Source organism: Rattus norvegicus, chromosome 1 (assembly GCF_036323735.1).
Source record: "Rattus norvegicus strain BN/NHsdMcwi chromosome 1, GRCr8, whole genome shotgun sequence".
In the NCBI taxonomy this organism is placed as follows: domain Eukaryota; kingdom Metazoa; phylum Chordata; class Mammalia; order Rodentia; family Muridae; genus Rattus; species Rattus norvegicus.
The window spans coordinates 131,578,387-131,593,198 of record NC_086019.1 but is presented as its reverse complement, the minus strand read 5'-3'; the positions used below and the strand labels follow the sequence as shown (position 1 = coordinate 131,593,198).

The 14,812-nt window shown below is 43.5% G+C and overlaps 1 pseudogene; it reads right to left on the bottom strand.

Annotated features, from left to right (window-relative positions):
- Positions 1 to 2,024: 2,024 nt before the first annotated feature.
- Positions 2,025 to 12,638, bottom strand: LOC134483694 (small ribosomal subunit protein bS18m-like; annotated as a pseudogene).
- Between the last annotated feature and the right edge of the window lie 2,174 nt (positions 12,639 to 14,812).

Here is a 14,812-nt window from a genome sequence, read left to right as displayed (position 1 = left end):
AGGCTAACACAAATCAGGGCACTTTCACATCTGAGAAGCAAACAGCCACCAGCACTAACTGGTCCTGCTTAGGAAGCTCCTCGATGACTTAGTTCAACTAGTATCGAGACGCACAGCTCACCTCCTAGATGGAACATATTCAGAACTCCCTGGGAGAAGTGGCTGTCCCCCTTCTCCTACTTCCGTGGCACCCATCACCTTACACAATATCCATTTGCTGGCTCTGAACTTCCTAAGGTCAAGGACAGTCACTAACTCTTTTTCACATCCCACATGCTTACTGAGCAGAGCAGAGCTAGGGACCTGACAGGTGCTTAGCAGGAGCTGGTTGAATGAGTGGAAAATAATTAAATCCATTTCCTTCTGTGCGCCCCTTCTGTGTGAATGCTGAGATATATGACACAGGTGGAGAATAGATTTTAGTGGGCATGAGAATTTTCCAGAGGACCTCTTCAGTGCTGGGCTAAGTCCTTTATCTGACTGTAGGTTTAGGAAGACAATTGAATGAACCCCTTTCCCAAACTCCCAGGTAGCGCTTATGCTGCAAACACAGGGACCACACTGTGAGTTGCAGGTCTGAAGGGCGGTTTGTCCCACTGACATCAGGTGTGCACTGGCTCACAAAGAGACAACACTAGGAGACCATCAGTGACGAAGCTTAGGGCAAACATCCTGCAACCGTGCAGTGGAGACGATACCTAAAGACCAAGTCAGGCCTGACTTTATTAACATTCTTTAAACCCTAAAGAGTACCCTGGTTTATCAGAAGTCAGCCCACCAGTTAGCTGGACATGGCGGAAGAGAAATACTTGCATGTACCATGGGCAAGCAAATATCCAGTCCTTACTGACAACAGGCCCAAACTATACACAAGCAAATTTCCAACAATAACCTGAACAAAAAAAAACTATAGCCATGTGATAACCATGTGAGAGGCATGTGATAGTCATGTGAGAGGCATGTGATAGTCATGTGAGAGGCATGTGATAGTCATGTGAGAGGCATGTGATAGTCATGTGATAGCCATGTGGTAGTCATGTGATAGCCATGTGATAGTCATGTGATAGCCATGTGCAGTAACATTGCATGGATGAATCTCAGAGAAGTGAGAGGAAATGCATTCTGTTTATGAAATTAATCTGATTTGGATCCAGAATGGTTCCTTTGGGGAAACAGGGGAGGAAAAGAATTGAAAGGAAACCTGAGGGATGTATCTGGGTGCTATGGCATCCCACTCCTCCAAGGGAAGGGCAGTTACAATGCACCACACAGTGTGACATTTTGCACTTCCTGCCTGTTTACTATACTGGCAGACATGGGTCTTTTTAAATGAAAAGAAAGAAGAAGAGAGAAAGTAGTTAGAATGAAAGCAATCACGAAGTGGACCCGATTCCTTACATCAGTGCCTGTGTGGAGGCTGACAAGGGTGATCTCAGAGCAGCAAGGAGGAGGATGTGAATTCTTCCAAGAAGCCCAAAGTTCAGGAACCACTACAGATGGTTTCCTCTAAAGCGGTTTTCCAGGCTCAGCATGTGACTCCTTCACAAATGGGTTACATATAAATGAATTTATTACATGAAACTTGCATAACAAGTGCATGCATATGATAGATTAAAAAGACATGGTCGTGTGTTTCCCAGACAATGTCCTGTGTGTCCCTGTCTGGCTCAGAACTTTGTAGGCAGCTGAGGATGATCTTGAACTTCTGATTCTTCTGTCTCCTCCAGAGGGCTAGGATTAGAGGCAAGAACTACCACACCTAACTTTATGTGATAGGGATGTTAGCCAGGGCTTTGTGGATGCTCTGTTTTTGTTTGTTTGGTTTGGTTTTGGTTTTGGTTTTGGTTTTGGTTTGTTGCTTACATTTTTATTAAATCGGGTATTTCTTATTTACATTTCAAATGTTATTCCCTTTCCTGGTTTCCTGTCCATCAGTCCCCTAACCCCTCCCCCTCCCCTTCTATCTGGGTGTTCCCCTCCCCATCCACCCCAACTTGCTGCCCCCCCCCGCCAGCAATCCCCTACACTGAGGGTCCAACCTTGGCAGGGCCAAGGACTTCCCCTTTTATGGATGCTCTGTAAGCACTCTACAATTGAGTTACATCTCTAGCTCTACCTGATTGATATCAAAATCCAGAAGATTTTATAGCAAAATTTCTCAGAGCCTTTCACATTGACCTTCTCAGCACTTGTTTACACTGTGAGGCTGGTTAGGTAGACTAGGGATGAAAGTATTTAGGGTTCAATATCCACTCTGAAAAAAATGTTTTTCCCCCATTGGTTCCTGAGGCCTGTCCTCAATCAGAAGCTCGAGGTTATGCTTGAATATCACCTCATAGAGTGTGTTCTTTTTTCCTAAACTACATTGTTAAAACAGCCTCGCAAAGCCACAGAGAAATCCGAACGATCTTAAATCCTGTCCTGGAAGATGAGACCATCTTTGCCCCCAAATGGTTTGAAAACACAGCATCCCGTGAACTCTGAAGGCCAGTGCACACATCTGGCAGGCCTAGAAACGAGCCTTCTAACTGATGTACGAACAGTAAATGGTCTAGACAACACCACTCGGCCTCTTCCCTTTTTTAACACTCCATAAACCTGTGTGTAAGTGCAGGTGAAGGCGGTCGTAAATATCGAAACCACCGGAGCAGGGTAGCCTTTGATTCTTTGTTGTCACGGGCTAATTAAAACACAAGCCGAACATAAGTCAGTTCTTTAATGGAGTTTACCAGATGTGTTGTAACTAGACTTTGCTCTGTATGAAGTCTGCGTATAATAGCTATAATTTTTTTATTTAGTACAGTGGCCTGCTGTAGTTGAGGGTGTGTCTGTTTTTTTGATTACAAGGTCCACGGTTTAAGGAGCAGGAAAAAGGATGGTTAACTACTGAGAACATGTTCTCTGGGCATTGAAACCATGATTAATCTAAGCCCTGTCCAGGAGTGAATTCTTGGATGCCCTGCATACTGTAGTTATGCGCCGTGCCAGAGACACCCCTGGAAGTATAATTACTGACTTTTAAAAGTCACCTTTCATCCCAAGAAGCCCTGGCTCTCTCAAAAGCGATAGAAAGCCATTACAAATTACAGTTAGAGTAATAGCTTCCACCATTCAGCCATCACTTAAGAAGCACTTCAGCTGCCGAGAGCAGGAAAGGTCAGGCTTGCTGGGCCTTCCCTCCTTAGCTGGGAAGCCATGTGGATCTCTCCCTAGTGTGGTGGCCACCAGGGATGGCCAGGCAGTACTGAGCATCCACACTGGCTACGCATTCCTATAAACAGTCTCTCAAACTCTTGGGTACCATCATAGTTTTAGGATGACATGTAAAGGCTCGGGTTTTCGGTGTTTGATTGATAGCTAGGGTGTGATACTGGGAGGCACTGGGAACATTGGGAGATGGGTACCAGCTGATGGAAGTAGGTCACTGGCAGCAGGTCCTTGATGATATGTCCTCCCTGCCCCCTTTTGCTCTCACTCTTTCCTTCTTAGCCATCAAAAAGTGAAAACTTCTCCCATGTTTCCTCCTCCACAGTGTTTGCCCAAGTGTATGATGTTAAGTAACCATGGACCAAAGCTTCCGAAATCACAAACTAAATCAAATCCTTCTTCCAGGAAATTGTTTCCACCAGTTATTTTGTCTCATGGATGAGAACTGTGACTGGTAAATGCACCCAGGACTTCCAATCCTGTGATGCTGTTAATGAGCCAAGAAGGGCATGACTTCAAACCACCTCTTATGGGTCAATGGCCTTTGCTTGCCAAACTCTGAGTCAGGGCCCGTCCAAGACTCTCCTGAACCCATGATTCATGCATTCTTTAGTGGATGCCCTTCAGGCTCTCCAAAGTCAGAATTCCCCAAAATGGAATTCCTCACTGTCTTAGTTAAGGTTTCTATTTCTATGACAAAACACAATGACCAAAACCAAGTTGGAGTGGAGGGTTCACTTCAGCTTACAACTCTCAGGTTACTGGTTGCCACTGAGGGAACTCCAGGCAGGAACCTGGAGGTAGGACCTGAAGCAGAAGCCATGAAGGAAAGCTTCTTATTGGTTTGTTTCCATGGCTTGCTAAGCTTGCTTTCTTGTACAATCCAAGAGCCTGCCAGGGGTGGGACTGGGAAGGTGACACCATACACAGTTGGCTAGGCCTTCCCTCATCAATTATTAATCAAGAAAAAGTGCCACAGACTCACAATCTGGTAAGGACATTTTCTCAATTGACGTTCCCTCTTCCCAAATGACTCAAACTGAGAAAGAAAGAAAAAAATCATTAATCAGGACAATCTTCTTCTTAGGTAACTACTCTTAACTTCCACAATTCAGTTTGCTGAACCTCAAAGTGGATTCATCCTTGATTTTTTTCTTCCTCATATTCACATCTACCCAAAACCTGCCAATTCTACTTAATACCTCCTAACCACATTTCCACCATTATCTCCCATATAAATTCAGATTAAAATATCTATTTCATCCCTTAAGGACAAGAGTTCTCAAACAGCAGTGACTCTCCTCACCACCTAATCCCCAGGGGATGTTTGGCAATGTCTGGAGTTACTTTTTCAGTTCCCTACCTTGGGACTCGTGATGGTGTTATCGGCAACCAGTGAGGAGAGAGTCAGGGATGCTACTAAATATCAGGTAACACGACAACCCCACCACTGGGGACTCCCTGCCATACTGCCAGGGCAAGCATCTAATGGATGTGTCCTACTAAGAACCCTCCAAATGCCATTGATCTTAAAGTGAACCCCCTCGACTTTAACAGACCCGAAGAGAATTCCTTTCACCTGGTTTCTCTATAGGCTCCATACATGAAGAACTCACCCCAAGACACCTGCACTTCTCCAAGTTTCCAGGGCCTTGCCTCGAAATTCTTTCCTCATGCTAACCAAGAAATTCATCCACATTAAGTGACTGACAACCCTCCAGACTTCAGCCTAGACCAATCCCTACTCACAACACCCCACAGCACAAACACTGTACTATCCCTTGCCTCTTTATGCTGCCACTGAACCTATGTATACTATATGTTCAGAGGCCCTTGTCCATCTGTACATCCATTGTAGCTTTGTGCTGTGTCTGCCTTACAGTAAGGGACTCATGGATGGTCAATGAAGTAGGGAATCTGCAGCTTTGTTACCCTGGGGAGATTAGATTCCTTAGCTTTTCATCTTCAGGAACAAAACATCCAACATAAGCAACCCGAGGAAGGAGGAGGTTATTTTTACACCTGGTTTCAGGTTCAGTCCAAGGCTGACTGGCCCCTGCACAGTGGGAACTCAGGGTTGCTCTTCATTTATCTGTGACCTGGAAACTTGGAGCATGGGAAGGAGAGAAGGGGAAAACCACGATATGCCCCAAGTCCCCTCTAATGACTTCTTTCAACTAAGCCCCTCTCATGCCTACCAACAAGGCCACCCTGTCATGAATCCTTTAAGGAGTTAACCAAGTGATGAATTCAGAATCTCATAATCAAACTGCCTCTGGAAATATAATCATACACACACACACACACACACACACACACACACTCCCATACACACAGACACACAAACACGAACACAGTCACACACAGGCACTCACACACACAAACATAGACTCAGTTAAATTTCCTTCTTCCCAAATAACTGGTTTGTGTCAAGTTGAAAAAAAAAATAAAACATTAATTGGGACAAACTTCTTAGGAAACTACCCTTAGCTCCCACAGTTTAGTTTGCTAAATCTCAAAATGGCTTCTCCCTTGATTCTTTTCTCTCCATTCATATTCACATATACCCACATTGTCACTCATACACACACACACACACACACACACACACACACACACACACATACGCACGCACGCGCGCACGCACGCACAGAGGTGGGCTTTGGAAATCTTCTAGGTGCTTTTCTTTTTGGGGGTTGTGGGGCAGGAACTTTATAAAATTTATTCTCGATATTGGATGTTACAAACTTTAGGGTCTTTGAGATATGCAGGATCCTTGTATGTAACTGGCATAAGTCTCATTTTCTGAGCTCTCTCAATGGCTTTAGTTATTTCCCTCTGTTTCTTTCCACAAAGACCTGTTATGTGTCTTCTGTAAATGCACCCAATAAATGGAGAAATAAATGGGGACAAAAGCTGCACATTCTTGTAATCTACGCGTTTCTCACACAAGACACACTTAAGAGGCTCCTTAGAGGGGTTTTCCACGGGGATTGGCAGGTCCTCATTGCTGGTTACCTGTTCATACTGTGAAAAACATCATCTCCACAGCACAGAAACCACGTGAGTTCTGAGATCCATGAAGCCGCCAGCCGCAGTTGTCAAGGTCTTCTTCCCCACACTGCTGCACACAGCAACCAGAGCTGCCATGGTTCCCTGCCCTTCCTCTTCCTTTTCAGTGTCTTCCTTTAACTGAGGTTTAATTTTTGTTTGGTTGGTTTTGGTTTTTGACAGTTTTATAATTTTGATTATCTCCCCCTCCCCCATTTATTATCTTCATTTAGCTCTGTTAACCCTTCCTACCGGCCCCGTCCCTATATGGCATTATTTTAGATCCCATTTAGTTTCACAAAGGTCATCACTATGATCGCTGAATCAGAAGTATTCCTTGGAACCTGCCATTGGGTTCACAACTGAAGAAAACTGATTCTACCATTCCCGGAATCTATCAGTAGCAAAGCACTGAGCAGAGAGGTTTAGGCTCCCCTGAGGCCCTCTTCCAAGCACTGCTCACTGTTGATGGGGCCATTCTTGTGCAGATCCAGTACAGGCGCCTGTACACAGTTCCTGTGAGTTCAAAACTGTAGTGACTGTATCTTTCGTAGCAGATAACATCTGGACGTCCTTTTCCAATCTTCCAGATTTTACCTCCTTTCTGCACCCCCTCCTCCACCTCAATGTTCTCTGAGCCTTGGAATATGTGGTATACATGTTTTACTTAAGGCAGACAGAGCCCCCATGTGTCACTGTCTCTTGGTACCTTGTACACCCTCACCACACTACACAGGAAAAAGAGGTTTCTCAGATTGTGATTAAGGCTATAAATTGACAATTGGTAGAAACATAAACATTTAGAATACAATGTGATGCTATGCCAATTTAGCTAAATAACAGTGTTTAGTTCCTCACTAGGACCTATGACTTCCCCAACTATGGGAGACCAGGTTTACAATACCACTCCAGGACTACTCTCCGTGATGCAAGCCTCAAATCCAATCAAAGAATGACTGGTTACACTATCTACTACTTAATCTGAATCAAGGTGACAAACAAAATCAACCGTGATAACTTTGGAGAAAACAAAACTTTACATCTTAAATGAGCTAAATTTGCATATGTTGATTTATTTATTAAATTAATATCTCAGGCATTTGCAAAGGGTTTTATGCACCTTCCCTATACAGATTAGCACATCCATACATATCTGCAAGTATTTCACATTCATACATATGAAGACATTCACAAACACAAGTACACATGAGCATAGGCATATACATACACATAGGTAAATACAGAACACATATGCATGCTCAGGCATACACACACAGCTAACATAAAGCCAAAATGAATCAGCCTTGATTATTTACACACTTAGCAACAAAGGTCTTGCCTCCTGTGAAGCAATGGGCTTCATATCTGGCAAACACCTTAGGGGAAAAAATTTATCCTGCGCCCTAATGTTTCTGCCTGAAGCTCTCATCCCCTGTCAGTTCCAGTACTCGGGATCTCACAGGACAAGACAACCTTTCTATCTGATAAGTGGCATGATTCCATTGAGCTTCACTCCTGTTCTTCTCTCCTTTAGTGTTCCTTCCTTTCATTTCTTTCCTCATCTGAAAACAGCTCCATTGCATGAATATCTATCTCAGGATATCTTTGGAATAGGAGTTAGTGTCCATAGCTAAATTATTGCCAATTCTCCCTTTGGAGAATAGATTTATGATATGTATGCCTTTTGACCCGATACTGTTCGTTTCCAGTAATATCTCCTTCAATGCACAAATGCTAACCATCAAGAATCTTTATATTGTGGTATCGTTTTCAAAGGCAGTAAGTTTAGAATGCCCTTAAGCATCCACCTTTGAAAGGCAGCTTCACAAACAATGGTCCATCTACAGAACAGAAGCCACTTTTGTAAGTACATGGTGACCCTTGGCATACTGAAGAGACATCTTGAAAGGCGTTGCATTACAGGCAAAATGCAAACTTAAGAACAATATACCTTCTTACCTCCTAGGTAGGAAGAGAAATAGAAAGGAAGAAGAAATAGAGGATGACCATGCTAAGGAAGAAAAACTGTTCATCCCGTCTTCAGCATCACTTATGGAAAAATAAGGTTAGGAAAGACAAGTGTGTAGCAACTCAAGTACCAGCTGGACAAGCAGAGAGTAACCAGCATATCGGAAAATAGACATCACTATGTTTTCATTAGTTAAACATAATCTACTTAACTAAATTACCTCACTGAACAAGCAGACGAGCTCACTGAAAAGACCGAGTAGGAATGGATAAAGAAGTGAGTCTTCAAGCAATACACAGTACTTCTATGTAAATATATCTTCTTGTATTGAAATTGTGATCCTTCCCAGGAAGTGACTTCCCAAAGACAACAAAAGGTGGTAAGTGATTAACTTGGCACTATGTACAGTCAACCAAAATTTAAAGTATCTTTCCTAGGTGGTTCAAAGAAAGAAAACTAATATTTTACTAATACCTTAGTAGAGTTTCTGATTAAAGGAATATCCTATATGTTGTTATTATTATTTATGGGTACATGATGTTGCCTAAAAGCTGTTTCCAGATGCCAACAGACACAGTACTGAAAAGGAGCCATCACTCCAATACTCTCCTTACAGCAACAGCTGTGAGGACAGAAAGGGCCACTTCCCTGCCAGGAAAAGGATAGAGTGGGCAAACGGATTCTGAGTTTTCGTTAGGCATTTTCAAATCTAGGCCACTGCGGACTCTTGAGCACATAAGAAAACATTATACCATCTAGGTGTGTAATCTAGATCTGCACTCCCAGCAGTTATGAGGCTGAGGCAGGAGGATCACAAGTTTTAGACCAGCCTGAGCTTCATGGTGAGACCCTGAAGTAGAAAGCTTGGAAGGAAGGAGGAGGGAGGGATGAGAGGGAGAAGGAGAAGGGAGGGAAGGAGGGGTTATGGAGGCAGGGAGGGGTAAGAGAGGGAGGGAGGCAGGAAGAGAAAGAAAATGGAAAGTGGAGGTAAGAAGGGAGAGAGACCAAAATAGGCTGGAGCAAGAGAAAAAAAATTATACTAAACCACTAGAAAAATTGTCAACAATTCTTTGAAACTCCAGTAATCAACAAGGGTATTTTTTTTTGCACTAATAAGAATTTATTGAACTTCCTATGACATTTTTAAAAGTATTCATTCACTTAATTTCATTTTTTTGAGACAAGTCTCATATGGTCCAAGCAGGACTTGGATTTACAAGTCAAGGATGACCTTGAATATCTGATCTGCCTGCTTCTATGTCCCACAAGATCACAGACGTGCACCCCAGGATACTTTCTCACTTTACCATGGCGTTGGTATTTGCCTATGTAGATTATAGTTAGTAGCCCATTGAATTGGGAGGAATAGTCGTTGGCCAGCAAAAGATTTCTGTCATTTCTGGTGTGAGGCTATGCTTATGTCACTGAGAAAATAATGTTCTGCTTTTGTCCCACTTGTACAGGATTCACTCAAGATAACAAGGGTATTTTTAAGTATTTACCAGTACTCACCAACAGGCTTCAAAGGTGCTCTGAGTTTAAGAAAATTTGGACTCTATTGGGCTTATTAAATATCAATCCTGAAACAACTCATTCAAAGCAGCTATGGAACACAGAAGGACAAACCAATGAGGGAGTGAAGGGGGTTGCAGACAATGCAGATGACTACATAGTGCTAGCCTACAGGATGACTCTTTCCTGTTCAGGAATGACTTGAGGGGAATGCTATTCTTTCTTTGTGTCACTCACACAATCACTGCCATTAAGTACAGCACCACCTCAACTCCACATACTTTGAAGGAGTGTTTTGTGTTTTATATAATCAGTTATCACATACAAGTTACTTTAGGAGTGTAAAATGAGGGAATTCTTTCCAAACTTAAATTACCCTAAATATGACCACTTTGTAAAAGGACATCCTGCCAAGATTCCCCTCCTGTATGAAACGCAGATTATCCAGAACTGCTTTCTTGACTTGCAAGATCAGACCTAACTTCATTCCCGAAGAAGAGAGGTGAGCTATCTGGGGGTCCCATCCTTTCACCCACCAAGAAGTAGAACCACAGTGGAAGATCTCTCTTCCTAGGGGTAAGATTTGATTCTAACTCGTGTTACCCTGTACCACTCTTCAATCATGCATGTCTGCTGGTACAAATACACATGCATACGAACCACACACACACACATACACTTGCACGTATGTGAATACATATACATCTACCCTCATGAGCAGAACTACACAGAAGTTTCCTTTGTGGTGTACTACTGATGTCAATATGGTAAATCCATAGAGATCATCGGTCTGAGCTTCCTTTTTTCTTCCAGCTCTGGGTTCTGTATCTGACCCACACCCCTTCCAGTTTGGATCTCAGTATTTCAAAGTCCTAAGAAAATCCACTATCTTACACATAAAGCAAATGGAATACCTACTGGATGCAAGTCCCTGAATCCCATGGTCTCTGAATCTAGAATATGTAGAAACACCTGAGCTGGTCACATGACAGCTTCTTAAACAAGAAGAGACAGATGAAGCCGATCTATTTATAACAACTATTCACATACTCAAAATCAGCTAGATAATATTTTTTGTAAAGTTAAAGTACGATTTCATTTGGCAGACAATATGCATTTCCAAAACGTAAGTGTCAATGAAACTGTCCATTATTTAATTTTCTTCCCCTTAGACACGAGCCACTCACTTGGTCAATTTTGTAGACCCTTAGACTTATCTATTTCTTCAATAACACCCTTTCCTATAACCAGGGTTTGTGGAGAGAGGGAAAACAGCATGGTTCCACCCTTTCTCAAACTTTCCCCTTGTCAGCGAGGACCCAACCAGACCATGTTACATGCATGTGAGCTGACCCTCCACAGCCTCTGGTCTCCACCAGGTAGTCAGAGTGATGCTTGGATGCTTATCTCATGACATCTTTACCCCAGGTACCCAGTGCACAGAGGTTCTCAAGACCACTGATAAACAAGTCAATGAGTGAGTGACGCACTTCCCAGAAGCCCCGGCACAGCCCTGCAATTCACAGGGAATATGTCCGCCTTTATCACTGATTGCAGCAGGCTCTAGTTTGCCAGCAAGAGTACAATGAGAATAAAACATCGACCTTGAGACTTCCATTTTGATTCATATGTTAATGTCGGAGAGCTAGGATTGAACATTCACATATTCCAACTACAGAAAGTCTCATTGTTGTTTAAAAAAAAAAGAAGAAGAAGAAGAAAAAGCTTTGATTTTTAAAGCTTCTGCTTAAAGTTTAGCTGGAACCCTACCCACCACCAGGTGCTTTCGCTGGTGTGGATTTAAAGGCTTGATTTTTCGAAAGCATAATTAACACCTCTCTAATATTTCTTCTGAGTCTGTTCAGGTCATCTGACAAAGCCAGCTACTGGAAAGAAATGATTTAACCCATAGGTGTTGAGAGCCAGCCAGTGGGAGCACCCTGCATCGCTTGGCTGGGAAACTCCTGCCAGCAATGTGAGGGTTAAGCCTACTCCTGTCATGTTTGCCCTGAACTTGCCCAGTTAAATTGCAACAGCATGGGTCTCCATAATTATCTAATTGTTAGTGTTGTGCCTTTACGTAATTTATGATGTAGCGTTAAAGTCTGACCCTGGGTTTGAAATGGAGTGCAGTACTGCTGACATCGGAGCTCAAATTAGTAGGTAAGCACCCAATTAACGGTTGTGCTTCTGAGCTTTCATTTCCATCTGACCACACTGCTACGCTAATCAGTTTTCTAAGCCTTTCACCTTCGCCATAACTAACAAGCATTTCTCTCCTTTTTATGTCTGTGGGTGCCCTGCATCCTCATAAAAAATAATCTCCAGGATGCTGTCTTTATGATTACTGCTGAAAGTGGCTTTCTGTGAGTCAGCTGGTGACCTCAGATGCCCTCCATGGGTGAAGCCAGAGGCCACCTAGATGGGTCCCCACATCCATGATGCTTTCATCCCCGCTGTGGCTTTTCTCAGCTGCTGCAGTCGCTCAGCCTGGAGGATGGATCGCTTTGAATATTCAGATCATGGAGATGGTGTATGCTCTCACTCAGGGGGCCTTGCCAAGAGGTCTACCATGTCCCTGACAGCTGAGGAAGAAAGGAGGGGATTAACTCCGAAATGGAGAGCAGTCAGGCACTGTCCCTTTTCCAAATTCATAAAGCCTTCCTTTTTCTCCATGACCTTCTTCTCCACCAGATATCTCTGCCTGTTCAAATCTGGAGCAGAAATATAAGAGCGTCTTGGGAGAGTCAAGGTACCACTAAGATCTCTGCCCTTGTAGTGAGGGAGACTTGGACGTATGTGAATGCTCACTTGAGCAGGAAAATGACTTGGTAATTACCACACACTTGTTCGGCTGTGCTTGACTGCTCCTGGGTCTTCACTCATTCTTCCTTCTAGAACCCAGCCCACATCCATTTAGTTAACTGAGGCCACCCCCACCCTCCATCCCCCCACCCCCACCCACCTCCCACTCCCGCAAAGCTGAGAGAGGTCATTAACATGCCCTGCCCCTCGTGAAAACTAAGAACCAAATATATAAATTGCACCATCCTGAATATATTCCCTGGTGGGTGCTTGAACTTCCCTCCCACTCCAGGTTCACCATCACGTGTACCTGACCAGCTACTTCTCTGTGGAGTTCATGCTCCTTCCAACTTCAGTGCGACCAGAAACTTTATTCAACACTAGTAGCATCCCAGTCTAAGTGCCAGAAGCCTATTGTTCGACTTATTTCTAATATCTTTATTACTCCAATATAAAATTCTTATTATGAAAAATGGGTAGAAAGGAAGCTTCTTGTAAAGGTGAGGCTAAAACTCACCGCCACAATAGTGCCACCTGAGGACATGTCTGGGATCCGTCACTTGACAACTACTGTCAATTTAATTAGTGTCGCCCGACTTCGCCAGTTCTCTGAAGTAGTTTTGCCCTAGCCTTTGAGCCTTGGGTCCTAGAAACCTGACTAAGGACAGTTGAGGAACTGAAGAAAGGACATGCACACAGATTCACAGACAGGAAAGACGGAATCTACTGGGGGATCATCTACCAATAAACCAGGCCCCGTGGCATGTTCATTAAGTATAAGCTCACAGGGGAGGGGTCAGCTACTCTTCATAGAAGGTGCCTGTCTCAGGCTGTAAACATCTCAGAGAGGGAAGCTGTAATTGCTCATCTGTGAACACATGTGCACTTAGATCCCCCCAGCCCCCATTTTTCCTGAGCTTCAGGGGTTAAGGCTCTGCTACTCCTATGGGACTGAGCCACTGGACTGAGCCGTACCAGGGTCAACAATATACACTCACTCAGGACGTCTACAGCTCCCACGTGCTTTCATATTCGTTAAGTACAGTGTTTATTTGTCTTTTGAAATAAGACAGAGGATGCCAGCCGTTCTGTAGGCTATTCTTGAACACAGAACTCAGTAAGTGGGGAAGCTGGGGTATGAGCTTAATTCCTGAGATAGGAGAGTGGCTCTGTGGGTAAGAGTATGTACTGCCCTTGCAGTTTCCAGCAGCTGTATGGAGTCTCACAAACATCTGTAACTCCAGTTCTAGGGGACGTGTGTGTGTGTGTGTGTGTGTGTGTGTGTGTGTGTGTGTGTATGTGTGTGTGTATAAAAATCTTTTTTAAAAAAACGAGTAGACTCCTCCTGTTGGACTACACCTCATTTAAATGCTTTCCAGCACATAGCTAGGTGTCACAATCTCCCTAAGGGTCTGACTGGAGACAGTAAAAAGAAAAGAAGTTGGAATTGCACTGAAAGAACACACCAGCAGCACAATAACTGAGAAGCGGCTTTAGAAACTCCCTTACTGTGGTGTCTCTCCATGTTCTCACCCTCTCCCTCAGCCCTTCATTATGTAAATTCGTCCGGATAAATTCTGATCAAGTCCAGCTAGTTAAGAGCAATGAGGACACATTAGCATACCTTCATCTTTGATCAGAATTTGATTAGAATCGTTTATGGCATCCAGATATTTAAATGTGTCAAGTAGGCAGATAACTCAAGTTCTTTTGGAACTATGTGCTGCTATGAGTGTACGGATAGTATAGAGGCCCAAAGATGTACCAGCATTGCAATGGGGACTATCTGGGACTCTTGCTTAAAAGACATGGTAATGATCTACAGAGAAGGGGCAGCTCTTCCTCCCCAGAACTGGAGAGAACCATGGCTTAACAGGAAGGTCTGGTAAGAGAGGAACATGGCTGACTGAGGAAACCCCAATGCCTAACTACCTCTGTGTGGTTTGTGTTCACAAAAACTTCAAATTCTTTGACAAAAAACCTTTATTCATGTTGTGTTGCCCAATATAGATTTGTGGAAGTAATAAGCAACTGAAATCTCCCATTAGTCACTGCTAAAAAACTCAAGTTTTGAAATAGAAAACTTTGGATCCGTACTTCAATTAGCTGTTAACTGAACCCAGCCAAGTAACTTAATCTTTCCGAATAAGCAGCTATAAGGTGGGAACAGCACCACTAATTATGCTGGGTACGTGTGTGGGGAAAAAAAACGTAATGCAGATGTGCGTGAAGCGCACTGCACGAAAGTCCTGCTCAGCAGCCTCCAGC